The 26,523-nt window shown below is 48.6% G+C and overlaps 1 long non-coding RNA gene across 8 annotated transcripts in view; it reads left to right on the forward strand.

Moving 5' to 3' along the window:
- Positions 1 to 26,523, forward strand: part of LOC116660509 — a 58,568-nt gene that overhangs the window by 7,184 nt on the left and 24,861 nt on the right. For 4 of the 8 annotated variants that reach the window (XR_004316063.1, XR_004316068.1, XR_004316067.1 and 1 more), the window contains exons 1-4: positions 1,002 to 1,378; positions 7,070 to 7,263; positions 14,068 to 14,134; positions 26,292 to 26,415. This is a non-coding gene — a long non-coding RNA (uncharacterized LOC116660509). Of the gene's footprint in view, positions 1 to 1,001; positions 1,379 to 7,069; positions 7,264 to 7,874; positions 8,223 to 14,067; positions 14,135 to 26,291; positions 26,416 to 26,523 lie in introns of those variants that run through there. The other 4 variants (XR_004316065.1, XR_004316064.1, XR_004316066.1 and 1 more) reach the window with 4 other exon arrangements.

Below are 26,523 nucleotides of genomic sequence, written 5' to 3' on the forward strand. Positions count from 1 at the left end.
CAGCAGTCCAGGCTGAGAGGCCACAGGTGTAGCTGGCAGGGCCTGGGATGCCACACACTCAGTTAAGGAGTTTTTAATACCATGTAGTAGGCACAAATATCAAGAAACTTGTGTTGAGTGAATGGATGAATGTTGCAGGCTCCAGGCGAAGAGATGAAGGGAATTGCAGAAAAGAGAAATATGATATAGGAAAGAAAAAACAATCCAGGAGCCCATTCTGGCCCCTGCCACAGACTCCCTGAGCCCAACTGGGGCTTGTAGCCCAGTTTTCTCCCTCTATAAAAATCATCATGATTATTGTCTATTGGGTGACTAGTGAGGGTTAATACTTTACAGCCACTATCTTATTTTTTGTTTGTGGGGAAGAGAGATTATTAGGTTTACTTACTTATTTTATTTTTAGAGGAGGTACTGGGGATTGAACCCAGAACCTTGTGTATGCTAAGCATGAGCTATACCCACCACCCTTATCTTACTTACTACAACCCAATGAGATCGGTAAGTACTATCATCATTCTCATCCAACAGATGACTTATCTGAGGCTCAGAAGGGTTAAACAACTTCCCCAAGGACACACAGCTCAATGCTTGTTACAACAGGCATGGGACAACAAATCTAGGGGCTGACTTAGAATAATTCTCCAAATCCAGCGGGGCAAATGCGCCCTGGCGCGTGCGGCGCCCACGTGGAGCTGCCCAGGTGTGTCTGCGGGTTGGCACCAGGAACTCGTGTGTCTGTCAGCGCAGTGCGGGGGTGAAGGGATGAGCGCAGAACAGAACGCCAATGGCCCAGGGATAATGAGCCCGGGCGGCAGCGGGGATCAGGGCAAGCCTGCCCGGGCCGTGTGCCCGCGCGTGCCCACCCGTGTGCGGGCGCCCCTGTGCCCAGCCAGGCAAGGCGCAGAGGACCTCTAGGGCGGCATCCTCCCTCGAACCCCTCCCTCACAGGGGGCAAGAAGAGCGCGAAGGGAGGGGTGGGAGGTAGGTGCTGTGGGCGGGTCCCGCCAGCTGGCCGCCCCCGCCTCCCTGCTCCCGCCCGGGACGGGCCCAGCCGCACGTTGGCCGCGATTGCGCCATCGGCCGCTGCCGCTTGCACGCTCCTGCACGTGGCGCACACAGCACATCCGGCGCGCAGGGCGGGTCCCCACCCAACCCCGCCGGGCTGCCCCCGGCCCAGCCCCCTTCTCCTCGCCCCCGCACCCCCTGGCCCAACCCCCTCCTCCTCCCCCAGCCCCTACCCCCAGCGAACACCGGGACCAGACTGAGTCCCCAGCAGCCCAGTCAGCCGGCGGCGGCGGCGGCCGGAGCTTCGTCCCAGACACCTTTGATGGCTGCCCTTTGCTCTGTCTGGTCTGAGAGGACAAATGAGGGAAATTGAGTAAGCCAGCTCAACAAGGCAGGAAGCTCCTGTCCGCTGTGTTACGCATGATTTTTCAGCAACTTTTTGAGGGGGAGGAGGGGTAAGGGGGGTAGGCACAGAGGGTGCGGAGTGGGGGAGGGGCCGAAAGATTTTTCTGGTAAAAATGACTGGAACTCCTGTAGTCCTCCGGGGCTGAGAGCATCCTCCGGGCTAAGCCCAGTGGAACACTCGTAGGTGTTCCACAGATTCTTGTTAAAAGGCGTTTCCTCACCCTCCTGTCACAAAGTGGAAGGAGTGGCTGCCAGAAAAAATCCGCAGATGAAAGGGGGCGGGTTTGGGGCTGGAGCTGAAGGCTGGCATTTAGGGCCTTAGGTTCTGACTTTGGCATGGGTTTGCTGCTTCACTTGAGTGAGTGCCTTGATCTCTCTGGGCCACATTTCTGTGGGGGACTCAGTAATGAGGTAACCTGCCCAGCCCTGAAGCTTAGGACAGGCTTTGAACTCCCAGCAGGCAGGAAAAGAAACCTTCCATAGAAAGCAGAGATTTCCTCTCGAACATTAATATTCTCCTGGGTGTTTCCAGGTGGGAGCCTGCAGTATTCTGTGTCTAGACTCTGACATGAAGGCTCTCTTGCCTATTGAATCATGTCCAAATGCCTTGGCTTGGTATTGGAGGCTTTCTCACGTGGATTCCACCCTGCCTGTCTAGCTGCACCCCCAATATGTCCCTATACTGTAGCCTTAGGAGGAGTCTTAGATTTTCCCAAACATATCACACACACTGTGTTCAGCCATCTCTGCCCTTGCGTATGCTGTTCCGTCTGCCCAGAATGCTCTTCCCTACACTCCTCAAACGATTGGCACCTCCGAGAAGCCTTTTCCAAGTGCTCAGTAGAGCAGGGGCCCTGGTATTCCCTCTCAAAATAACCTCCCTTCTTAGCTTTTATTGCATCTGGGGATTAGAATTTTGTCTCTCCACTGGACTGAAAGGTCTTTGAGGGAGAGACCATGTCCATTTTCATCTTCGTATACCAGACACATAGTAAGAATGTAATAAATATTTATGGAAAGGAAGAAAGGAAGGATGATTGATGAGCAAAAACATTGAGGAAAGTCTAAATGTCTACTAGTAAGGGACTGCTATTGTAAATGATGGTACAGCCTTCATAAAGTGGAATACGCTGCAGCCATTAGACCAGTACATACCCACATGAAAAAGTGTTCCTGGTGCCTTAAGAAGTGAGGAAAGTTGTTCCCATTCTAATTTAACAAATTAGAGATATTTATATAGATAAAGGCATAGATATGTCTGTAAACATAAGAAAAAGTCAAGACAGCATATGTCAACCTAAATTTCCCTGAGGAGCAGGATACAGTCATAGTCATGCATGGTTCATTACATATGTAAAACCTAGCTTAGACATCATCTCTTCTGGAAGTGTCATCTCATCCTGCCCTTGTGGCACTGCCTCTGAGCACGCAGCCTGGTGCTTCAAAGCAAGGCCTGATGCACCTTCCTGAGAGTCCAGTCCAGGGGCCATGGGTGTGTGCAGGCCGTGGGACAGAAGACAGCAGCTCCTCTGGGTGTGTGAGTTTGTCTTCACATGCAGGTGACAGCAGAGCTGATGAGGACGATGCCAATAGCAGGACTGACACTAGGCAGTCTGTTCCCACCTCCCAAGTGACATTGCTGCAGGTGGCCTTGGGGTATCAGCAGAGCCCAAATGTGACAGGAAGCCTGGCCTTCATGCAAGGCTGTGCCCAGATGGCTCGGTTCCAGATTCAGGACAGTCAGCCTCAGCCACAGGAGACACACAGGGCAGCTTTTCACTGCCCTCGGGCTGCCTCGGAGTAGAGAAGGATCAGCTGCAACTTGGTGGAAGCAAAAGGCCTCTTGCCAGCCTGCCCACTTGTCCCTGTCTGTCTCACAACGGCTCCCTTGAGGCCTGGAACAACACAGTCAGACCAACTGGGCCAGGGGAGAGGAAGGAAAAGCGGCCCAGGGCTCAGGGTCAGATGTCTGAGCATCTCTTCCCACGGGGGCCTCTCATTATGTTCGTCAGGAAACGGAAGACTGCAAACCTTTGCCTTCATTTTGTTTCCCATCTCACCCCGGTCTGTCTTCCCCTGCGTGTCTCAGAACAGATTCCCCAGCTGGAAAACCCTGGGGTAGTTCAGGGGTGGACCCTCCATCTGGAGTCACCTGGTTTCCAGGGGCTTCAGGTCCACGCCTACCAGCCTTCTGGCCCTGGACAGCTGGCTTTGCCCCTCTGTGCCTCAGTTTCCCTAGTAAGTTAGGTAATGCCTGGCAGGTGTTTAGAAGGGAGTCTCATACATGTAAGTGTATCTGTTATCTGTATGTGTTAGTTATTATCTGTACGGCTGGGGCAATAACACTACCTGCTCCACCGAGCTGTCGTGAGGATTAAATTAGATAATGAATGTCAGGTGCTCAATGGCTTAAGCGTTTACTTGTTTTACTAAAGATAGTCCAATGGGAGTACAGATCTTGGTCCCTGAGATGCAGGGGAATTAACATGGTAGCTGCTGGCGGCTTCCTGGGGACGGCGTGCGGGGCCTTACGCGGCCCAGGCAGCCACGTTGGTTCAAGGGTGTTACCGTGCTGGGTGTTGCTGAGCTGTCTGCTTGGTCAAATACCTGCTCCCTCAAACCCATTTAAACCAGCTCTGTCTGGCCTGGCTTTCCCAACACACCATCCTGGCAGCTGTCACAGGCCTAGAGCACTGGGCAAAGTGTCAGGCCTGCTGCAAAATATGTTGGAACTTTATCTGACCCTTGGCTTCCTTCCCAACCAGAAATACATTGGCTGAAACTTGCAGCCAAGCTCGAGTAAGGCTGGGGGCTGGAGGAGGAAGGCTGTCCTGAATCACAGACCAGTTAGTCCCCCTGCCCCCTCCATCCTTGTGGGTCCCCCCTCTTATTTGCACAGTTCTACCAATTAATGCTGCCCCTAGTTATGAAGCAGTTTTTAAAGCCCGAGGCTTAAGCCTGAGCCCTGGATTTGCAGAGAAGGGAGAGAAAGAGCACCATTCCCCCTAAACTCAGGAAAGTTCACTGCAGAACTTTCCTCCTTTCCTTCTTGCAGTGTTGATTTGTGGCAGACTTTTGAGGCCAGGACGGTTCGATTGTCTGGGCCACCATCTGGAACTCCCCAGAAAGTGTCTGTGAGGACGGCAGTGCTGGCAACCACACCAGGCTGGCACCTGGCCAACTTCGGAGGGGACATTGCTCAGTCTGGGAGTCTCCACCCCAGTCAAAGACAAGCCTCCCTCCCCACCTGGCTCCCTTTGGTGAATCCTGCCGGAGGTCCCAAACAATTGTAGCAGGTCCCAGGCCACACAGGTCTTCCTGCAGGTACATTGTCTTAGAATAAAAGGAATTCCAGCAGCACTCCACCCCAAGCATGCAGTTGTGCATTCCTAGAGCTAGCTTGCTAGTGGGAAAAAACAAAGAAAAGAAACATCAATGTGTGTGGCCAGAAGAGTTCTAGATGTTAGCTTAATTTTCGAGAGCTTCACAATTTCCCATTACACAGATCGTATTGTCAAGACCCTAAGCCTCACAGACTTGGAATTCATTAGATTCAGAATTTTTGAAAAATCAGCCTTCGATTTTAAATATGGACTGGATATGAGACGGTATTATGGAACGATTGTTGGTTTTCTCAGATGTGAGAATCCCAGTGTGATTGTGCAGGAGAACAATCTGTTCCTAGGAAATTCATGTTGAAATATTTGGAGGTGAAACATCATGATGCCTGCAGCTTCTTTTCAAGTGGTTCACCAAAGAAACTTGATACAGATACAGCAGATGTGGCACAAGGGTTAACAATTGCAACTTTTCTCTATTTGAAGAGTTTCCCCTCAAAAAACGTAAAGGAAACATTTAAATAAAATAAGCTATTCACATGGAAAACAAGACACCATGGAATTCAACCTGCTCTAGCTGGATTTCACCCTGTCTCCGAGAATGGAAATAGTAGAAACAAGATGGTGTCCAGGATTGCAGAGTTGAGCTAACCAAAGAGAACTAATTATTTTTAAAGAGTTTATTAAGTACTTGTCTGGAAACAGTACTGATCGTTACAGATCCTTTTAGTTCATGGCCAGGAGAGGATGCGTCTTGGAAACTGGGAGATTCCAGTCCTTTTAGATTATTGGCACCAGATTTAACACAAGTCAAGAAACACATTTTGAAGACTTACTATGAGCATAGCTCTGAAGTTGTTTTCCCCCTGCCTATAAACTGATATTGAATACGAAATAGCCACAATTTTTTTTTCCTTTTTTTTTAAATGGAGGTACTGGGGATTGAACCCAGGACCTCATGCTTGCTGAGCATGTGCTCTACCACTGAGCTATACCCACCTCCCCCCACGCAAGATAGCCAGTTTTTTTCTGTGGTTGTTATGTTATGAAATATGCCCCCCCCCCAAAGCTCATGTATCTTAACCCTCACTAACTTGGAATGTAACCTTATTCAGGAATAGGGTCATTGCAGATGTCTTTAGTTAAGGTGAGGTCAATAGGGTGGACCCTATCCAATCTGAATGGTGTCCTTATAAAAGGGAAATTTGGACGCACAGAGCAAGCCACATACACAAAGGGAGACCATCATGTGAAGATAAAGGCAGGGATTAGAGTGATACTTCCACAAACCAAAGAAGCCAAGATTGTGGGCGGACCATCAGAAGCTAGGAGAAGCATGGGCTAGTCTGCCTCACAGCCTTCAGAAGGAATCAACCGTACTGACACCTTTATTCTGGACTTCTAGCCTCCAGAACTATGAGACTATACATTTCTGTTGTTCAGGCCCCCAGTGTGTGGTAATTTGTTATGACATCCCTAGACAACGAACACAGTGGTGAAATGAACATACCATAACATTTTTGTGTTCACCATTTTTAAAATGTACAGTTCACTGACATTCAGACACTCACATTGTTGGGCCACCATTTTTTACGTGTAGCTAGGGAAAAACCCAAGACTGTGGGAAAGTTGGAAGACCTAGTTCCATATCTGCTTCTGCTTAGTGGAGTGACCTGTTTCCTCATGTGTGCAGTGAAGAGACAGGGCAGATGACTTCCGGCTCTGATGCTGTCCTTGCCCAAGCGTGGAGAAGTGAGAATAGCAATAGTGGCATACAACTTATTGAGCAGTTATTTTCTACGACCATGCTAAGGGCTTCCCAAGGATTATCTCTTTTGATAATCACAATAACTTGATCAGGGAGGTATCATGAGTCCCATTTTACAGATGAGGAAATTGAGCCTCCAAAATTAAGTACTCAAGTTTGGCAGTCCTGGGGTTTGAATGAAGGTCTTAACGACTGTGCATACTGCCTTCTAGATCTTTTGGCCACACTGGCCTGGGAGGAAATTAAAAGCACGTGATACTGATTGGGTTGAAACACATTTTATGTTTATGCTAGGTCAGCCAGCGGCCCTGGAGCCCGCATTGCACGTGTGTTCACACCACTAACCCAGCTCTCTCATGTCCCCGTGTTCTGGGGAGGGATTCTGTAGTGTTGGAGAATTCAAAATTCAAACCTGATCTTCCAGGTCATTCTGAAGGTATATTAATGGAGGTAGAAAAATAAAACATTATATTTGACAGCTTATTAGCTTTATTTATAAATTTTGAATATCTAGACATGTGGTGGATGGATTTCTATTTGTGCTCTTGCCCAGTGACCCACAGGACAGAGGCAGCCAGCCGGTTTACCATGGTTCCCCTGAGCCTACAGATCTCTGATGGCTCCCAGTGGTGGCTGCAGCTTGAAAGTCACTCGGAGTAGAAGGGAGGAGCCACCACTTCTGAGCGTGGGCGAGGCCAGGATCCTCCCTCCAGCAATTTTACCTGTTTCCACCACGGGACAAGGAAGGTAAGCTGCTATAGGGTGTGGAGAAGTCCAGCTCACCGAGTGGCCCAACGTGATGCTCCACCCACCACAGAACCTTCTTCTCTGTAATGTACACCCACCTGCTCAGCCTAGATTTCCCTCAGTTCTCAAATCATACTAGTTTTCTATCCCTCTGCACACACCTCTCTGTTTCCCAGAATAGTAAAGTCTAGAGCAGGAGGCTAGAGCTGGCCAAGAAGGAAGGACAGGGTTGATGAGACAAGACAGAAAGGGTCCTAGAGAAGATGACAGGGTGGAGGGGAACACGAGGAGAGGGCCAGGGACACTTAGTCTCTGGGGGAGGAGAGAGAGCAGGAGGAGATGGGTAAATAGGAGGGCTCAGCACGTAGGGCGGGCCTGCGAGGAAGAACAGCTCTGTCTGCTAGAAACGCCGTTGGGAGGACAGGGGCAGGGGATCAGCTCAGCGAGGCCCCCCAGATGTGGTGGAGATGGGCCACTGCAGCCCCACAGCAGAGCTGACGTGGAAACACTGACACTGGTTTGAGGATTGGATGAGGAGATGAGGGAAGGTGGAAAGTGGCTAAGCATGCCAAGGTTTGGCTGTTGGCCCGTCGAGTCCCTTCCTTCCACAGCGCCCTGCAGCTGTGGCCAGGATGGACAGGCTTCCAAGGACAATGGTAACCTGCTCCAACGCGCCTCACCGTAGGCCTCTGGGTCTGGCTGGCGGTTGTTAAACCTATTTCACCAGCAAGGACATGAGAAGCGGACAGGGGCTGTGCCTCGCTCAAGGTCACACAGCCAGGAAGGTGTGAATGTGAGGTGAGCCCAATATCTGGGCATGGGAAAGGAAAACCAACGGCTAGACTCCAGAGAGGATACACAGAGCTCGTCACCACCACCAGAGCTTGCAGTGATTGAGCACTGACTGGATGCCTGCTCTCTCGCCCAGCCCTCTGAGCCTATGGGAAAAGCCCTATAAGGTAATTATTATCCCCAGTCTACACATGAGGTGTCTGATGCTCAGAGAGGTTAAATCATTACCCAAGGTCACACAGTAGCAAGGGAATTGACAGCCCAGGTCAGAGGGCAGAGTGTGTTGTTGGCTGGCCTGGTCCATGAGTGTGAGCCCCGGCTATGAGTCCACGTGAGAAGAACCCACAGGGAACGCGTGTGCGGGATGGAGGGCCTGGTTCCAAGCAGCGGGGAACAGCTGTGTTGGCAGTGAGGATGTGTGTGAGCACAGCTTTGACAGCGGCAAACAGCGCGTGGGAGTTTGTTGACGGCAGGGCGTGGGATGGCAGCGCCGTGGCCATGTGTGTTTCTGCTGGCAGAGGAATGTTCTGGTCTGTGTTGATAAACAACAGTTTGGGCAGGCACAAGGCTGAAGCAGGGACATAAGAGATGCACTCGGGTGGGGGGCTGATGAAGGCGGGAGGAGGAGTGGCGCGCCCAGGGGTGATGGTGGCCCAAGCCTGCAGCTCCCAGAACGCGGGGCCAGCAAGGTGGCGGCTGTTGTTTTCTCGGCCGACCTCACTGGGTGTACACTCTGGGTGTGGATCCCTCTCTGAACCACCTGATGCCCATAAACATGAGAGACAGGAGTGAGGACACGCTGGGAGGAAGAGTGTTCTTCCTGGGATGTGCATGGTGCAGATGGAGGTTTAATCAACAGCTGAGGCCAGTGCAGACACAGCATGACTTCCGTGGCCAGGCAGATTCCTCAAAAGTCAGCTTCTTGGAAGAGGTGGCAACCCTGAGACCATCCAAGTCATGACTGTAATTGGAGCCCCTGCATCTCACCCTCGCCTCCTGGCGGACACAGGTGTGAGCCTGCAAGCCAGGGCGTCTCAGCCTGGGAGTCACCACAGGAGAGACTTCCTGGGGCTCGGCCCCCACCCCTCACTCCCATAGCAGGTCCTCGCATCAGAGTGCCCCCTCCGCCGGCTCCCTCTCCATTAGCTGAGCTGTGTGCTACCTCCAAGACCCTGTGTGTCCCTCACCTCCTCCTGGATGCTTTCCAAACCACCCTGGGAGGGCGTTAGAGCTGCTTCCTTCAGAATTCCAGCTGTGCCTAATGCCAGGGCTCCTCCCGAGGGCCTCCCCATGTGCATGTCACCTGAACGTCTGCACTGGACTGGGCAGAAACGGGGAGCTATGAAGACCCCTGAAGACTCAGTAGTTGCCCTCAGGGATCTTCCTGTTCAGCTGGGCTGTACAGAGGGCAAAACACAAATGAGGGTGTGCTCAGGCTGAGTGAGGGCACACAGTAGATTTGGTGGGAGACCAACAAGAGAGCCACCCCTCCTGATCTGGGGCTGAGACAGGTAGCACGAGGGAGCAAGGGGGCGGCCCTGCCCAGTTAGTTTGGCTCCTCCAGTTCAGGGATCTTCTGAAGCCAGCACGTGGTATCTGCTAAATCAGTGTCTGTGGTTTCTTGACTAAAAGCCTCCCAACCACCCTCTGACATCCTTGTTTGGGAGCTGGAGGCGCCCCCTGTGCCCTGCCCTCCAAGGGGCTGGAGGAAGGAAGCCTTGGCCTGGTGGTGCTGGGGGAGGGGGTGGGCGCTGCTCCTTGTTCTGCCAGCTGGTGCCTTCCTGCCCAGGGCCTGTTACTCCCCAGGGTCGGTGATCGTGTGCCCGACTCGCTGCTGTGTCCCAGCACCCCTTGTCCACCAGAGTTCGCGCCTCCTGATCACCCCAAAGGCCCGGGCCAAAGAGAAACACCTGAGACTGAGGCCCCCGCCAGATAATCACAGACACATTCACCCTCCTTGTCTAGACTGACCTCTGGCAGAAGTTCAGCACAACCAGGCAGGCCCCTTGGTTCTCCTCAGGGGGCCCTAGCAGGAGACAGACCTGCTTTCCTCCGTACACCCACTGGAGTTATTCTTGGCTTTTATATTTTAACAAGACCAACCTTACCACCCCACACGGTGACTGGCTGGCTGCCTCTGTCTTTCCATTTAAACAAAGTCGGAAGGGCCCTCGCCCCCAGTCACCTTCCCCACTGGCCGTGGAGGAGTCTGAAGTTGCACTATTAGCCCTGTCTTCAGGAGACCTCATAAAATTATGATCCGTGTGCATTTAAAAATGGTTAAAATGATGAGTTTTATGTTATGTGTATTGTACCACGGGAAAAAAATGTGGAAGGATGTGCTCCAAAATGTCAACAGCACTGTTTTCTTTTTATTTATTTATTTGTTTGTTTGTTTAACACCTTTATTGTGGTATGATTCCCCTACGGTAAACTACACATATTTCAGATGTACAATTTGGTGAATGTTGATAGATGTATACACAGTGAAACCACCACCACAATCAAGATGGCTAACATTTCTATCACTCCCCAGGAGGTGGAAACTCTGAATTTCCAGTTTATTCTTTCCCACCCTCTTTACCCCCTGATAAACATAAGTTTAACAGCACTATTTTCTAGATGAGAGAAATTTGGATAATTTTACTTTCACTTTTATACTTTTCTATATTTGATTTTTTTTTAACAACTGGGCATATATTATTTGTCTAATTAGAAAGGAAGATAATACCCTTTTTGTTTTGAGGGATAAACACTTTGACTTTCCAAAAAATATATATATATAATTCATCCCCTGGAGAGGCAACGCCTTAAGTCAGTATGTGTCTAAATTTTGGGGTCAGGGAGGTTTTGTTTTTTTTTGTTTGTTTTGTTTCAGATCAGGGAGTTTTGAAAAGGATCCCCTGGAGAGGAGTGAAGAAATGCAGGTTCCCTGGCCCAGGCTGCCAAGCAGGCCCAGCGATTCTGAGGGCAGCCAGGTCTTGGGCTCCCAGCCTTGGAGACATGCTCCGGGAGCTGGCAGAGCCGTGGAAAGGGAAGGGGGTGAGCGAACACCCTGCCACCTTGACCTGCGGTTGCCAACACTCCCTCCCAGGACTGAGGGCCAACACAGGGTGTTCCCAGTTCCTTTAAGTTGGAGCCTCCACATACCTTTCCTTGTATGATAGATGCTTTGGAGAAACGGCAAGGATGGCCACCCTGATGGCAGGCTGCACCCAATCTCTGGGGTTGGATGAGGCCCGAGATGTCACTCAGTCCGTTCTCCTGCCTCCAGGCTGCACTGGCATGATCTCAGCTGGGCAAGGCTTTATCTTGTTTTGAGGACTTGGGAAGCTGGGCATTCCACGCCCTTCCTCGGTCAGTCATTCTTGCATCTAAACATTTCTAACCAGGAAGTCCTTCCTCATGTCTAATCCAAACTGTCTATGCCATGAGTTTCCATCCCGTGGCTCTTGTGGGTCTGGCTGGAGACAGGATGCCTCTTGCTCCCCTGTCTTCTCCTTGGTCGTGAACCATCAGAGCCTTGAATCAGGACCAAAAGTTCTAACTGTCTGTGTGACCCTAAGCAAGTCACTACTAGTCTTAGAGCTTCAGTTTCCTCATCTGTAAAATGGGGCCAATGATGTCCACGGTGCAGGAATTAAGAGGATTGAATGAGATGTGAATGTAAATGCATGGAAGAGGCATACAGCTTGCTATTAACCTGAGGCTATGATTAGTATTCATAACTAATAACCATCCATCCTGGCTGAACCATTGTATAAAATCATTTCCCCTGTGGTGGTCCACAAGGTAATTTTAGGTGATATGAGAACAAGTATTTTAAATTAAAATTTAATGTATGTTAGAAAAAAAATAAAACTAGCACATCAAATCCAGGATTTCACAAATATTATTGCTTAGAACAAGGACAAGTCAAAACAATAGGAATGACAACTTACTGTTTTAAAGAAAACTATTGAGTAAATAAGACTCCAGGTAGCACAAGGTTAGGGCAGAGATCATACAGGTGGTTTGAGAAATGCTGGCTGAAAGGAGACAGCAAAGTGGGGAGAGGAGGCTGGTTGTTAAGAGTGGGCTAGAGTGGCTGAGTCAGGGGTGGGCTAAGAAGGGATGTCCCAGAGGACGGGAGAGGACACCTGTTGAGAGGCTATTGAGCCGCCTGCCCACAGATGCAGCCCTCTCTGGGTTCTGGAACAGTCTGTTCCACCCAGAGCTGGGTTGTTTAGGCCTCTCTCTAGGCATCAGGGACATAGAGTGAGTGAAAGAGGCCCCTGCCCTTCAGAAGCTCCCAGCCCGGCCAGGGAGACCCACCTCTAGTGGCCATCCCTGCTATGATGGGGCTGGGTCTGAGTCTCAGGGGGTTTGCGGGAACTAGTTCCCTCATCCTGGGGGTCCTCAGCCTCCCAGGAACAGGCGATCTATTGAATGAGGGCATCGTCTCCCTGTGTCCCCCCCCTGGGAAGAGGCTCCAGGCCGATGTACAGTACAGTTTACCCTCCATCCCCCAGGCCCAGGACTGAGCATTGTAATGCCTCCCCTCCTCTCAAACCCTGGAGTCTGTAGACAGGCTCTCTGGAGTCTGAGAAGTCTCCATGAGACTTTAAAATATTTGTTTTCATTTTGGAATAATCTAAAAAATCAATATAAACATATTCTGCATCATCTGGATGTTTGGCTTACAGCCGATTATGTGATCACAAAATTTTAGTGTCTACATTTACACTGATGTTTACGGAAAGCAGTTAACTTTTTTTTTTTTAATTTAAGTAGAAGCTACATACAGAAAAATGCACAAAGCTTAAGTATAGAGCTGGATGAATTTTTACAAAGAGAACACATTTGTGAAACCAATACTCAGATCAAGAAACACGATATTATTACTGTCCCCCAGAGGATTAAGACCTTCCACACCCCTAGAGGTATCCTGTCAGTATCTTTGAACTTGATATAACTGGGTCTTATAGAATGACTCTGGTGCCTGGCCTCTTTCTCTCAACACAACACCAGTGTTATCCATCCATGTGGTTGGCATGTAGCCATAGTTGACCGTGGTTAATTTCTAACCCAGCCCTTCTCAAAGTGGGATCCTCAGAAGTGGTTCTGAGGGTTCTATGAATCCATCATTTGGAGAAAAGCAAATGTGGGTACTGGCTGGTTCAGAAGGGGAAAGAAAGCACCCAACTGTGGGGCACGCAGTCCTGTCCTGGGCATTCGCTCCACAGCCCAGGTTCCACCACAGTCCTGCCCTGACTTGCGTTTTCCCCAGGGCACCAGGTCTTTGCAGACATTATTCCCTTTGCACCCTCCTCTTGCTTGTCTGCCTGGGCAAAGGCCTATGTGTCTTGTGGCCTCTGAAAGGCTGCCTCCTCTGTGAGGTCTCTCCAGCTTCCCTGGGCAGACTCAGGCACCCTTTCTCTTGTGATGCCACTGTGCTTTGTCCATGTTGTCCCTGAGCAATTATCACACTCGGCAGTTATGGCAGGTCTGTCTCCCCATTAGACTGTGGGCCTTGTGAGGCCAGGACCATGGAGGAATACTGGACTCATTCTCAGAGTGACCAAGGAGGGAGTCTTGCTGCCTCTACCTGCTGCCGGTCCAGAGCCACCAGAGGCAGGGGCAGGGTTCCCTGTTCTGGCTCACCTGCCTCGTTAAACATGGGGTTCAGTTGGCCCCAGCATCCCTGTATCATCAGTAAGGGTGGACAATGTCAGAGCTGTGGCATGGGGCTTCCTTGGACCAGCCACACACCAAGGAGTTAAAGGCCTGGAGAGCCCTGCTTGGGCCCAATGCCAGGCCCCAGGGCCCAAGGGTGAGTACTTTACCAGGCAGGTATCAGTTTTCTTATCTGTGAAATGGGGACAATGAACTTGGTCACCTTCCTCTTTCCTGGGAAGAGTATGAGGTTAATGAATGCCCAAGACCGGACATGACTATACCTACAACAGAGTGCAAGCTGCCTGGAGGCAAGGGAATGGCCTTGGTGACCCTTGGTTCTCTCTTCCTGCCTAGAACTAAAGCACTGTGAGACCTACAATTCAGCTGCACCTGCTCATCTTGGCTCCCATCCCTGCCCTGGGTGAGTCTTGGCTTGGAAGCCCTAATCTACTTGCTAAGCACCTACCCAACTCATTCCCACCTGAATTTGCCCAGCAACGTGCCCTGCCCCTGTGGTGCTACCTCCACTCCAATATAGTAAATTGGGTTTCACTGTCCCTTTTAACAGAACCCTATTCGTAGTGCCCCTCCTTCAGGCAGTCTTCTATCGATGTTGTACACACTGGCTCATCTATGCTGTTAGCATTTGTGAAGGGTTTTGGGTCCTAGTTGTCCCCCAGCTTTGATTCCCACTCTATCCTGAGGTGGAACTAGGGCCCACAGAGTGTGACCTGTCTGGTCCTTGGAAGGATGGAGGTGGGGACATGAAATACAGCTTCCTGTTGCCTTGACAACCAAAAGTACCCCTATGAGCTTCTTCATTGGCCATTGAGGTCGAGGGCCCGCCTCCACCATCAGAAGGCACCAGCCCGAGGCAGACAGGGAGAGACCCCTGTAAGGAGATTTAGAGGGGGTGATGCATCTTGCTTCCCATCCCACAGGGAGACCCATGGGCATGTGATCCCACTTCTCACGGCCATACTGGCTACAGTGGAGCTGTGTCCTAGAGTTACTGGTGGGTGGGGGTGGAGGTAGGGGAGCATCACACAGGACGTTTCCTCAGGCAAGGCTGAATCAATGCAGAGCTGGGTGAATGGACTCAAAGGACCCAGAAGAAAACAGTTTTTCTTTCCAACAATTCAGGTGGGGGAGGTCTGGCTCCGTGGGGCTGTAGTTGGGAGGTGCCCGAGGGCTGCCAGGCAGAGGAGAAGACACTGTAAGGCTGGGAAGGAGGCTGAGGAGGAAAAGTATTAGGGAAGTGGGTGGGGAGGATCCCACTAGCAAAAGAGGGTGAAGTTCCTGAAGGTAGACGTTTGAGCTTGGAGTCACATAAGACCCAGTTCGAATCCTCGCTCTGCCCTCTCCAGCACACAGGTGCCTTCCTCTCTGTTTGGGAGGAGGGATTGAACACCCATGATTTTGTGCTGATCCTTGTGCTGAACAGCCTAGGAGTTCCCCCCACCACCCATAATGCCCTCAAAATCACCCTGAAATAGGCGGGTACCATTTTACAGATGAGGAAACTGAGGCTTAAGGAGGCTAGATGGGAAAAGCCCAACGTGAGCTCAATTCCCAGACGTGAGAATGATCTGGCCGGCTTGGCGGTTATCTGGAGGGAAGTGGGAGGTGCTGTTCCCACCCCTACTCCCCAGGCATCCTGGCCTGCCCGGAAGGAAGGGTCGTGCCAAGCTGTGAGGCTTGCGTGGTTTCCTTTAGCAAAACTGCGTCAGACTCCCTCTGGGGGGTAAACCGCCGCTAACTGGTGACAGCACCTTAACTACACGAGAAAGGGGAAACCAAGAAAGTTCTCTGTGCAGGAGACAGCAGGTCCAAGATAGAGCCACCCTCAGGGAAGGAGGAAGAGTGTTTCTAACTCCTTTTTACCCTTTCAAACTTGCCTAGCATTACTAGTGGAAGCCCTGGTTTAACAATAACAGACCCATTTTATTTAGCCTAGTAACTGGGACTGAGACCTGGCAAGGAGCTGCCGCACGGTGGTACAGCACTGATGTGCTTCAAGGCAGGGGCTGAGCCGTCAGTTTGGGGGCTGGATATAGATTAAATTGGACCTAATCTCTGAGCCTCACATTCTTCATCTGCAAAATGGGCTTGATTAGATTGTGAAGACTGGGAAAAAGAATCATGACACCCACCTGAGCTTTCTTTGTGCCACCTGTGATCTGGATGGATAAAGCAGTCCTCCCTGCAGAGTGGAGTGCCCCCCACCACCTCACGCCCAGAGTTTCCTGGGACCCCTCAGAGTTACAGGTATAGGCTTTTTCCCAGATACCTTTGTAGTTCATCTCCTAGGGCCAGAATTGTTAACAAACACAGAGCACCTAAAAGTTGATGTTTTTTGAATGCCTAACATAGGTCATGTCAGGCTCTATGTTAAGTGTTGGACCCTCATCAACTCTTTTAATTATCCCAGAACAACCCTTCCTTTCTCCTGAAAAATGCTATTATTGTCATCCCCTTTTTGCAGATGAGGAAACTGAAATTTATAGAGAGGTTAAAAAAGTTCACCATGTGAATTTCAGACTCTTTCTGATGTTAATGACAAAAAACCCTGACTCAAACTGGTTTATGCTAAGAGAGGAATTTACTGGCTCAGGAAACTGAACAATCCAGGCATGGGTTGACCTGGAAACTCAAAAACATAAAGACTGAATCTTTCCACTCTGCTATGAAGGGTCATCTGCAGCCTCAGGTTCATATCACCCCCAATTCTATTTCAGTAGAAACGAGGGTCTCTTCTTGGTAATTGCGACCCAAGTTCCAGGATTTACTCTAATTAGACAATTAGGAGTTGTGGGACCACTGATAAAAGGCACTGTCCAGGAAGGTTCTGTGCTGACTGGTGGGTGTGGTCACAGGCCCCATGCATGTAGCCCCACCTGTTCCAATGGGCTGAAAAGGAAGGAGGGAGGAATGTTTCTTCAAAGAAGGATGGGAAGAGATGGGGAATGGGTGCCAGCAGCTCCCTCTCCCTGTGTCCTGCACACTGAGGTCACAAGGTCACACAACTGAAAAGAAGTAGAGCCTGGATTGAGCCCTGGCAGTCTGACTCCAGACCCCCTGTCCTGAACACCTCTACACCCTCTGCTATGGGTGCCAGCCTGGTACTAAGTTCCTAGTAGAGAAAACAGAGGTGGAGGATGGGGCCTCCACTCCAGGAGGGAGCCACCCCTTCCTCATTGGTCACAGGTCAGTCCTCATCACATCTGGTGCCCATCCCCACCTCTGGCCTTAGTTCCTGTTCTCATAGCTGGACCCCAGCTGTTGCCCGCCATGCTGCAGATGGCCCTCCATGTTTAGCCATAGTTATGCACTGTCCTAGGGTCTAGTTGTTCCCTGTTTCTCCAAGCAGAGAGGAGGTTCCTCCGGGACTGGGACTGTGTTCTCCCTTCTCCTGTGTGGGGTACCCCTCTTGGACCCAGCAGGATTTGTGCAGCAGGCAGCAACTGTGATTTTGAGGGACCCTAGAAAGGCCCTTCTCTACCCTCTGTTTACTTCCTCTACTTTAAAAAATTCCATCCTTAGAGGGGGTTTCACTCCTTTAATCCCTGTTAAGATTCCAATTCCTCTGAGCAGAGGGGGCATAGTAGGTCTTATCACCCATTCACACTTCAGTGAGAAGTAGTTCACAGAATCCTTCCTGAGGGCAGGCTTTGTTATCGTGGCCCCTATTTTTTTGAGGGCCTACTGTGCACTCTCCACTGATTCAAGAGCTTCTCATACATTATCTCACTTAAATCTCACAACTCTGTGAGGCGAGTGCTGTTATTATCCTTGTTTTATGGATAAGGAAGCCGAGGTCCAGAGAGGTTAAGGATCTTGCCCAAGGTCTGCACGCAGTGGTGCAGGAATTTGAATGTAGGAAATCTAGTCCCAGAGCCTACACTGCCTATCATTCTACCAAGATAATCCCTAACACTCTTTAGCTTACAAATATATTCAGTGTATTCATACACATCTCTTGGACCTCCCTACTGAATTCAGAGGGTAGTTGGTACAGTCATTATCTTTTCATAGAGGAGAATGTTGAGGAGGCTAAGTTCAGTCAAGTGGTGATTTAGACTCAGCTGTCCCATTCTCAGATCAGCTCTCCTTCCAGGTCACCATTCAGCATACAGTGAGAGGAGCCTTGAAGGTGGCCCCCAAGTGAGAGAGGGAGGATGAGGTGGGCACAGAAGCTGAGAGGTACCAAATCAGAGCTGCTCCTTCCTCTCCTTTTCCTTTTCTTCCTCCCCTTTTCCTTTTCTTCCTCTGTCCTTCTCTTCCTTCCTCCTTTCTTCCACTTATTCCTTCATCCAACTGAGCACCTACCAAGTGTGAGGGCTGTGGATAAGCAGTGGCCAAAACAAGTGTCCCTTGTGTCCTTACAGGGCTGACAATCTGAGAAGCAAACAAACCAACAAAAAAAACCACTTGCTATTTATTGAGTGTTGATGGTGAGCTGGGCCCTGGGCTAAGTGCTATATACGCACCGTCCTCACAGCCCTCTTTTTCAGGTTGGAGACTGGGACTTCGGAAGGGCCAAGAGTGTTATGTCATTTAATATGAGTCCAGTTTGACTCCAGCATCTCCCCACTAGGCTGGACTGCCTCCCTCTTGGGGTGTAGTGAGGATCCAGTGAATATTTTTGGAGTGATGAACATACACACACACACACGCTCTGTGACCCCAGCACCCAGCACCAGAGGCAGCCAGCTCTGCTGTCTCCTGCACCCTCCCTACTCCCATGAACCAGACCCCATCCCATACAGGAAGCTGAGTGGGGCAAGGCCATCTCCCAAGGCAGGGACAGGCTGGCACACTGCAGGACCTCTGGACTGAAACTCCCAGGGAAATGGAATGAGAGTGATCTAACCAGAGGTCCTGGAAGGATAAACCAGGGCCTTAGGGGCTGGGGGTGGGGAGCAGGGAGAGCTCAACTCTTCTCCTTGGGCAGCCTTTCTTCATGGCTTCCTTGTGCCTCAGTTTCCTCTTCTGCAAGTTGACCTGCTCACAAACTGTGTCTGAAGTGTTATCCATCAGAAACGTCCTAGAACCAGCTGGATGCTTCATCCTCCCTGCTTTCTGATCTGGTTCTCCCAGGCATTTTAGGGATTTCGTTTCCCACTTTAAAGATGTGGAAACAAGGCTCAGAGAGGCTGACCCCCAGCCACATAACGAGTGTTAGAAATGCGAAGAAAACCCACCCAGTTCTTGAGTCTAACGTCCCAGCAAGTATCTACTAAGCCTCCACCAAGATAGACTTGTCCTAACGCTAAAAGCACCGATTCCAGTAGGGGGTGGCAGACAAGGGAGAAAATGCGGAAAATGTTAGCAGAATAAGGTGACAAGAGCAAGAGACCTTTGGCGGGCAGAGGACAGAGGTCGGCTCAGGGCTCTCTCAGCTCCTGCACTTGGGAGAAGCCAGCAGAGCAAAGGTTTGGGGGCTGGGAAAGTGCAGTGGGGAGAGCTGGGGCCTGAGGCGGGTATTCTTTGCTCAAGCGGAGTTCTGACTGGGAGAGGGAGTTGCAGCTGCCTCGCCCTCCAAAATACCCAGACGGAGCCCCTCTTCCTGCCACCCTGAGGCAGTGCCTAGAGTTTCCGCTCCACCAGTTTCCTTGTCTTGGGTAGTTTCCAGCCCCACCTGCTTTCTTGGAGCTCAGTTCATCCATCAGTCCTGCCGGGCATGTACCAGTGTCACTCTGAGTAACTCCAGGGACCCAGGGTGACTTCATCTGTTCCTGATTCAGTTTGACTCACACTCCCCATTTCTGGAAGGTGGCTCTTGGCCATTCTTACCCCACCACTCACGCTCAGGCACCCAGGGCCTGTGGGAGTGGCGTATCCTCCTCCCCACTCCGGATGGTTAACCAGGGCTGTGTCATGCAGGGCAAGTGGGGTTCCCTGTGGAGGGAACCCTCATCCACCCAGATTAACTCACTCCCTCTACAGCTCACTTGGGACATCTCCTTTCCAGTGATCACAAACATGATCTAGTCTTACTTTCCTATTTTTGACAGGAAAAGGACATTATCTAGGAAGACTAGTTATGTTAATTGGTCATTTACTCTGAGCTGGGCACTCTGTAGGCGTCACCCGAATCTCACAGCATTTCATTACTGGTCTTCAGTTTCTGGATAAGGAAGCTGAAGTTCAGAGCACAGACTTGACTTGTCTGAGTTCACACTGCAACGAACTGGCCCAGCTGGGCTTGGAACCCAGGTGTACTTGACTCCAGAGTTGTATAGCCAGGGCCCTCACCTTACCACCCCTCTCCAGTGGACCATAGGTCGGGGGGCAAAGGGGGTGATCATTCTGCCCCACCAGCCTCAGCCTGCTCAGGTCTAGTCCCACACCTGCCCCAGGATCCCCTGGGGTTGAAGGGGATAGAAGCGCTGAGAGGAGGCTGACCATGTGCTCAGCCAAGGGGTCTGAGGGCTATCACCTCCGTGGTGGGAAGAAGCCCAGGCCTACAGAAAACTCACTGGAGGCCCAGCCCTTGTGAGTGAGCCAACCTCTGCAGCTTGGTGGGAGTCACGGCTGGTCACTCCATCTCATTTTTAGGTGGGCCCAGGCCTGCCACTTCAGCTGACCCCCTTTCCCTCCCACAGCTGGTCCCTTCTGCTCCATATCCCTCCCCTGGGTCTCTCCCACCCAGTACAGTGGCCACCAGCCACATGTGGCTCTTGGGCACTTGAAGTGTGACTAGTGCAGCTGAGGAACTGAGTTACCATTTTATTTAACTTTAATCGATTTACATTTAAGCTTTAAAACTGATACTCAATGCAGTTATCAGAAACATCGAAGTATGTGTAGAACAACTTGAATAGCCAGGGCCCCCATCTGACCACCCCGCTCCGGCAGATCTACCTTTTAAACTGCAGATTTTATGAAATCTAAGCATGGATCATTTTCTGACAAAAATTTAGCAAGTATTTTAAGTGTAAACGAGGCACCAAATTTTTAAGACTTAGTAAAATAAAATTTTAAAATATGTCATTCATGTTTTTATATTGATTATGTATTGAAATAATTTTTAATGTATCAGATTTAAAATTTTAATATTAAATATTAAATTAAATATTTAAGATATCATTGAAATTAACATCACCTGAGTTTTTAAATGTAGCTATTAGAAAAATTTCAGTCACTTATGTGGCTCATGTTTCTATCAGACAGTGCTAATTTAGAGGATAAATGTGTGTGTTCAAATCCTGGCTCTGTGTGTCCTTGAGCAACTTAACCAACCTCTCTGGACCTCAGTTTCCTCTAAAACAGAGATAATTTTAAAAAGAAAAAAAAAGAAGAAACAATTTTTTAAAGGAAAAAAATAAAATAAGAAAGAACCCCAAAGACAGAGATAATAGTAGCACTTCCCTCATAGAGTTGTTCAGAGGAATAAATGAAATAATGTTTGTAAAGCACTTAGCACACTGCCTGGCATATCGTAGTGCTCAGGAAAAAAGCAACATTATCATAGGCCTCCTTTTATCATAACACTCCAAGTGCAATTCAGTTAAACGCAACAATATTTACTGAGGGCCTGCTCTGTGCCAGGCTCTGGGGAGTGTAGAACTAGCCCCATCACTGCCTCTGCTCTTGTGGAATTCCATGAAGCAGCCACTAAAAGAAAGAAGATAAGTGCAGGTGGTGATGAGTGCTGGGGAGAAAATGAAACACAAAGATGTGCAAGAAATGGGCTCAAGGCTGCTGTAGCAGGAGTGGCCAGGGAAGGCTTCCCTGTGGAGCATTTGAGGGTACATTTGAGCTAAACCCCGCTGATGTGGAGCCAACCAGGTGACGCTCTGAGAGAAGCGTGTTTCCGGCCGAGGGAACAGCTTGTGCAAAGGCCATAGCAAAGCCGTCCGTCTTCTTTATTGCACAATCTGCTTCATCAAATTTTCCACTTCTTACATTGTACTTTCTCCTGGCCACTAGACTGTCCCTGTGTTCACAGCAACTTCTGCAAAGCTGGTCCACGTTATTCCCCTTCTCATCTGTTCTATTCTCTCTCTGCCCATGCAAACCTCCTCCCATTTCTGGCCCTTCAGCTCCCATCCCCCGTTTTAGAAAACTTCCCCTGGTGGTTCCTGTCCCCACTGGTCTCTCTCTGGGGTGCCTCTAGACTGAATACTTCGTTGTACACCATCCTGGTTCCCAGCCCACCTCTTCATCTTTCTGGGGCAGTCGTGCCTTCCCAACAAACTTGCCCCTTTTCCCAGGGCAGGAAGCAGAACCAGGTCTTACAGTCTTCCTAGCACTCAGCTGAGACGTTCATTAACACCTATGGATTGCCCGGTGCTCACTCTGGGGAAACTGAGAGGCGTGTCTGCCCAGGCAGAGTGGAAAATCCCTGGCTGGGGGAAGGGCTGTGGAAATTTCTTCTTAACCTTCTCCTTCCAGACTTGAACTTGCTCCAGAAAGCAGTCAAGCATTTGCCCAGCAACCTGCAAGGTGGCTCTGTTATTTCTCCGGCCCCCACCCTCACCCCACCCCGCCCCAAGCTTGAACCTGGGGAGCAGTGACGGGGTGGGGCTGGGAAAAGCAGCGGAGACAGCTGCTGGCAGCTGAGCTCTGCCTCCAAGAATCATTCTTGAGGTTATCCAGTCCCACCATCTCAGTTCAAAGATAAAGAAACAAGGTCAATGGCAAAATCATGCTAGACTGCAGGGCTCCCCTCTCCCAGTTCAAACTCTTTCCATTGCCCCATAATCCCGTTTCCTCATCTGAAAAATGGGACTAATGATAATAGTACCTTACTATATATAAAACAGATAAACAATAAGGTCCTACTGTAGAGCACAGGGAACTATATTCAATATCTTGTAAGAGCCTGTAATGAAAAAGAATATGAAAAGGCGTATATAAATGAATTACTATGCTGGGCACCAGAAATTAACAACATTGTAAACTGACTATACTTCAGTTAAAATAATAATAATAATAGTACCTACTTCATAGGACTGGTGATAAGTTAAGTGAGTTGAAGATGTAAAGCATTCTATAAACATGAGCCCTAGGCCTGCCCTTCCTGTAGCCCCATGGTGGAGTGGGCAGTTTCCATTCTGCCTGCTGCTGACTTCTGGGGGACTTAAAAGAGGGTTTGAAGTTATCATCAGGGGCTGGCAGTTTCCAGTGAGGACCAGCCCGGGTTGTCCGTAGACTAATGTCCACAGCATGTCTGGCCCCTATGTCTCCTGCTGCTTTTTTAAATGTCTGTAGGTGCAGTTTGGGTGAATAAAACACGAATTCACTTAACATTGTTGCTGAAGTCACAGGTTTTTCATATCTTCACTCCATCAATGATAGCGAAAGTCAAAATTTTTGGAGGCTCAGAATGGGTTGGGGGCCACTGAGACAGGTTCTCCAACCTCAGCCCTTCTCTCCTGGGGGCTCAGGCTCCTCTCCTGTCTTCTGAGACGAGCCAGCCCGAATCAGCTCTCCGACTCTGTCCCAAGCCCTTGATTCCCCACTCCCCTCCAAGGGAATGGGAATGAGGTCGAGGGAGGCCCAAGGGAGAGAGTGAGAAGAGCTGCCCTCACATCCTCAGGGCTGAACTCTCATTCTTCCTCCTCTGGGAAGCTGTCCTCACTCTGGCTCCGAATTCCTAGAACAGACAGGAGTCTGCTAATCCATCGCCCTCAGCCAGCCGTTCACCACTTACCACCTTGTAGGTGTGGGTGCAGTGGGGCTTGACTGGGGTCATTTGGACCTGCACTGAGAAGTAGAGAGGCATAAAAGTGCTTGACAGTGTTGTGCAGTATTGGTGGGAATTTAAAATGGTGCAAATGGTGTAGAAAACAGTATAGTGGTTCCTCAAAAAGTTAAAAATAGAATTAATCATATGATCCAGCAATTCCACTTCTGGGTATGTACCCAAAAAAAGTGAAAGCAGGCTCTCAGAGTTATTTGTACACTCATATTCATAGCAGCATTATTCACAGTAGCCAAAAGATGGAAGCAACCCAAATGTCTATTGACGGATGAAAGGATAAGCAAAATGTGGTATATCCATGCAGTGGAATGGTATTCGGCCTTAGAAAGGAAGGAAATTCTGATATTTGCTGCAGTGTAATTGAACCTTGAAGACATGGTGCTGAGTGAAGTAAGCCAGGCACAGTAAGACAAATACTTTATAATTCCACTATGTGATGGATCTAGAGAAGTCAAATTCATAGAGACACAAGGTAGAACGATGATTGCCAGGGGCTGGGAGGCGGGCAATGGGGTATTGTTATTTAGTGTGTATGAAGTTGCAATTTTGCAAGATGAAAGAGTTCTGGGGATGGCTTGCACAACAATGTGGATATATTTAACACTACTGAACTGTACACTTACACATGGTTAAGATGGTACATTTTATGTTTTGTGTATTTTACCACAATTAAAAAAAAAGTGTTTGGAAGTGGCTCCAATGGGCTTCTCTAGGAGATGGTGGATTTGAGATGTCATGGTCCTTTCCATCCTCCTTTTCGTTCACATATGTTTGTCGAGCATTTGCTGTGAGCTGGGTACTGTTCTAGGCACACAAAAAATGTAGACTGACATTCTGTTGGCAGAGACAGGCAAGAAATGAAATTTGAACCAAAGTTCTTGTAGCTTCTCTTTGCTTTCCTTTTCTTGGTGAAAACTTTACCGTATTTATACTAATGGAATCATAATTATGGAACTATAATTAATGTTTTAAAACTTCTAGAGCTCATTTATAGACTTTTGTGTGTGTTAAATTGTTTTTAAATTGAGGTATAATTTGTATACAGTAAAGTGCACCCTTTTATTAGGTGTTCAATTCTATGGATTTTGAAAAATGTGTACTTAAAAAAAAGGTTGTATTGATATAATTTACATACCATAAATTTCATCTGTTTAAAGTATACAATTCAGTGGTTTTTAGTATATTCACAGAGTTCTGCAACCATTGCCAAAATCAATTTTAGAATATTATCATCACCCCAAAAAGAAATTCTGTACCCATTAGCAGTCACCCCATCTCCCCTCTAGTCCTCCAGGTCTAAGTAACTAATCTGCTTTCTATTTCTATGATTTTCTTATTCTGGACATTCATATAAATGGAATCATACAATGTGTGGTCTTTCATGACTTGCTTCTTTCACTTAGCATAGCATTTTTGAGGCCCATCCATGTGATATCATGGATTAGTACTTCATTTCTTTGTATTGATGAATAATAGCCCATCTTTTGGATCTTCCATATTTTGTTTATCCATTCATCTGTCAATGGACATTTGGGTTGTTTCCACTTTGATATTATGAATAATGCTGCTATGAAAATTCATATATGAGTTTTTGTGTGGACATATCTTTTCATTTCTCTTGGGTGTATACTTAGAAGTGAAATTGCTGGGTCATATGGTAACTGTATTTTTAACACTATGAGGAACAGCCAAATTGTTTGCAAAATGGCTGTGATTTTTCAGTCCCTCCAGCGATGTGTGAGGGTTCCAGTTTCTTCACATCCTTACAAATTATTGTCTGTCTCTTTGAGTATAGCCATTCTGGTAGTATGAAATGGTATCCCATTGTAGTGCTGATTTATATTTCTGTACCAACCAATAATGTTGAACATCTTTTTATGAATGCTTATAGGTCATTCGTACACCTTCAGAGAGATGTCTATTCGAGTCTTTTGCTCATTTTTAATTGAGTTGTAAGAGTTCTAAATCGTATATCATATATATAGATTTGCAAAATATTTTCTCCCAATTTGTAGGTTGTCATTTTACTTTCTTGATTGTGTCCTTCAAAGCACAAAAGATTTTAAATTTTATAAAGTCCAGCTCATTGATTTTCTCTTTTGATACTCATATTTTGGGTGTCATAGCTAAGAAATCATTGTCTAATCCAAGATTATGAAGATTTACTCCTTTATCTTCTTCTAAGAGTTTTATAGTTTAGTTCTTCCGTTTGGGTCTATGATCCACTTTGAGTTAATTTTTGTGTATATATATACTTCTTTAAAAAAATCAGGGATTAAGGTATCATTTGCATTCAATAAAATTCACCAATTTTAATTATACTGTTTAATTAGTTTTATCTTGTATACTTTTAATCCTTCAGTACTGTTAGTTTTTTCCCCCTGGGAAGTTAGGGATGGGGAAAATTGAGTATGTGCCCATTTTCTCTTTTTTCTTATGCCCCCGGGGTTTGCTTATAAATGTATGTGTGTCATTATGTGAGATTGCGTATGAAAGAGAGAGAGAATTTTGATTTTGATACCAGCTTCTTAAGGGTTCCCACTTACTTTGGCTTACTCTTGCAGCTCCATGGACCCATTTAATTATATGTAGGTTGAATGAATGAACACAGTAATCAGATGACAGTCAATCAGTATCTGCTCTCAGAGCCTCGGTACCCCACGGCCACAGATGTTTCCATGCAGCTGCCCACTGTTGGGATTGAGATGGAGATCCCCCAGCGGCACCCCTGCGTGGATGTGTCTCAGTTTAATGGGCTGTTTTCTAATTGTGATTCCTTTGTAAAGAGCCCCCCTTTCAGGATAATTACAGGGTCCTGTAATAATCTATTAATTGGGCCTGGTTTCTGTACCTCATGTTTCCTCAGCCTTCTGCTGGGCTGCCCCAGCAGCACTTGGCCACCTCCTGCAGCAAGAGCAGGATGCGACTGAGCAGGACACCTGCGCTGGGGAACCAGGAGGGCTCAGGGGATCGAGCAGAAGGCACAGGAGGTAGGAGACCACACTTCCCACCTTAGCCCTGCAGCCCTGCTTTCTAAGCCACTCTGGGCCTTTGAATTTCTTCTGAAACATGAGGTAGAATTAAAGGAACCTTATGTG

Source organism: Camelus ferus, chromosome 29, assembly GCF_009834535.1.
Source record: "Camelus ferus isolate YT-003-E chromosome 29, BCGSAC_Cfer_1.0, whole genome shotgun sequence".
Taxonomy (NCBI): Eukaryota; Metazoa; Chordata; class Mammalia; order Artiodactyla; family Camelidae; genus Camelus; species Camelus ferus.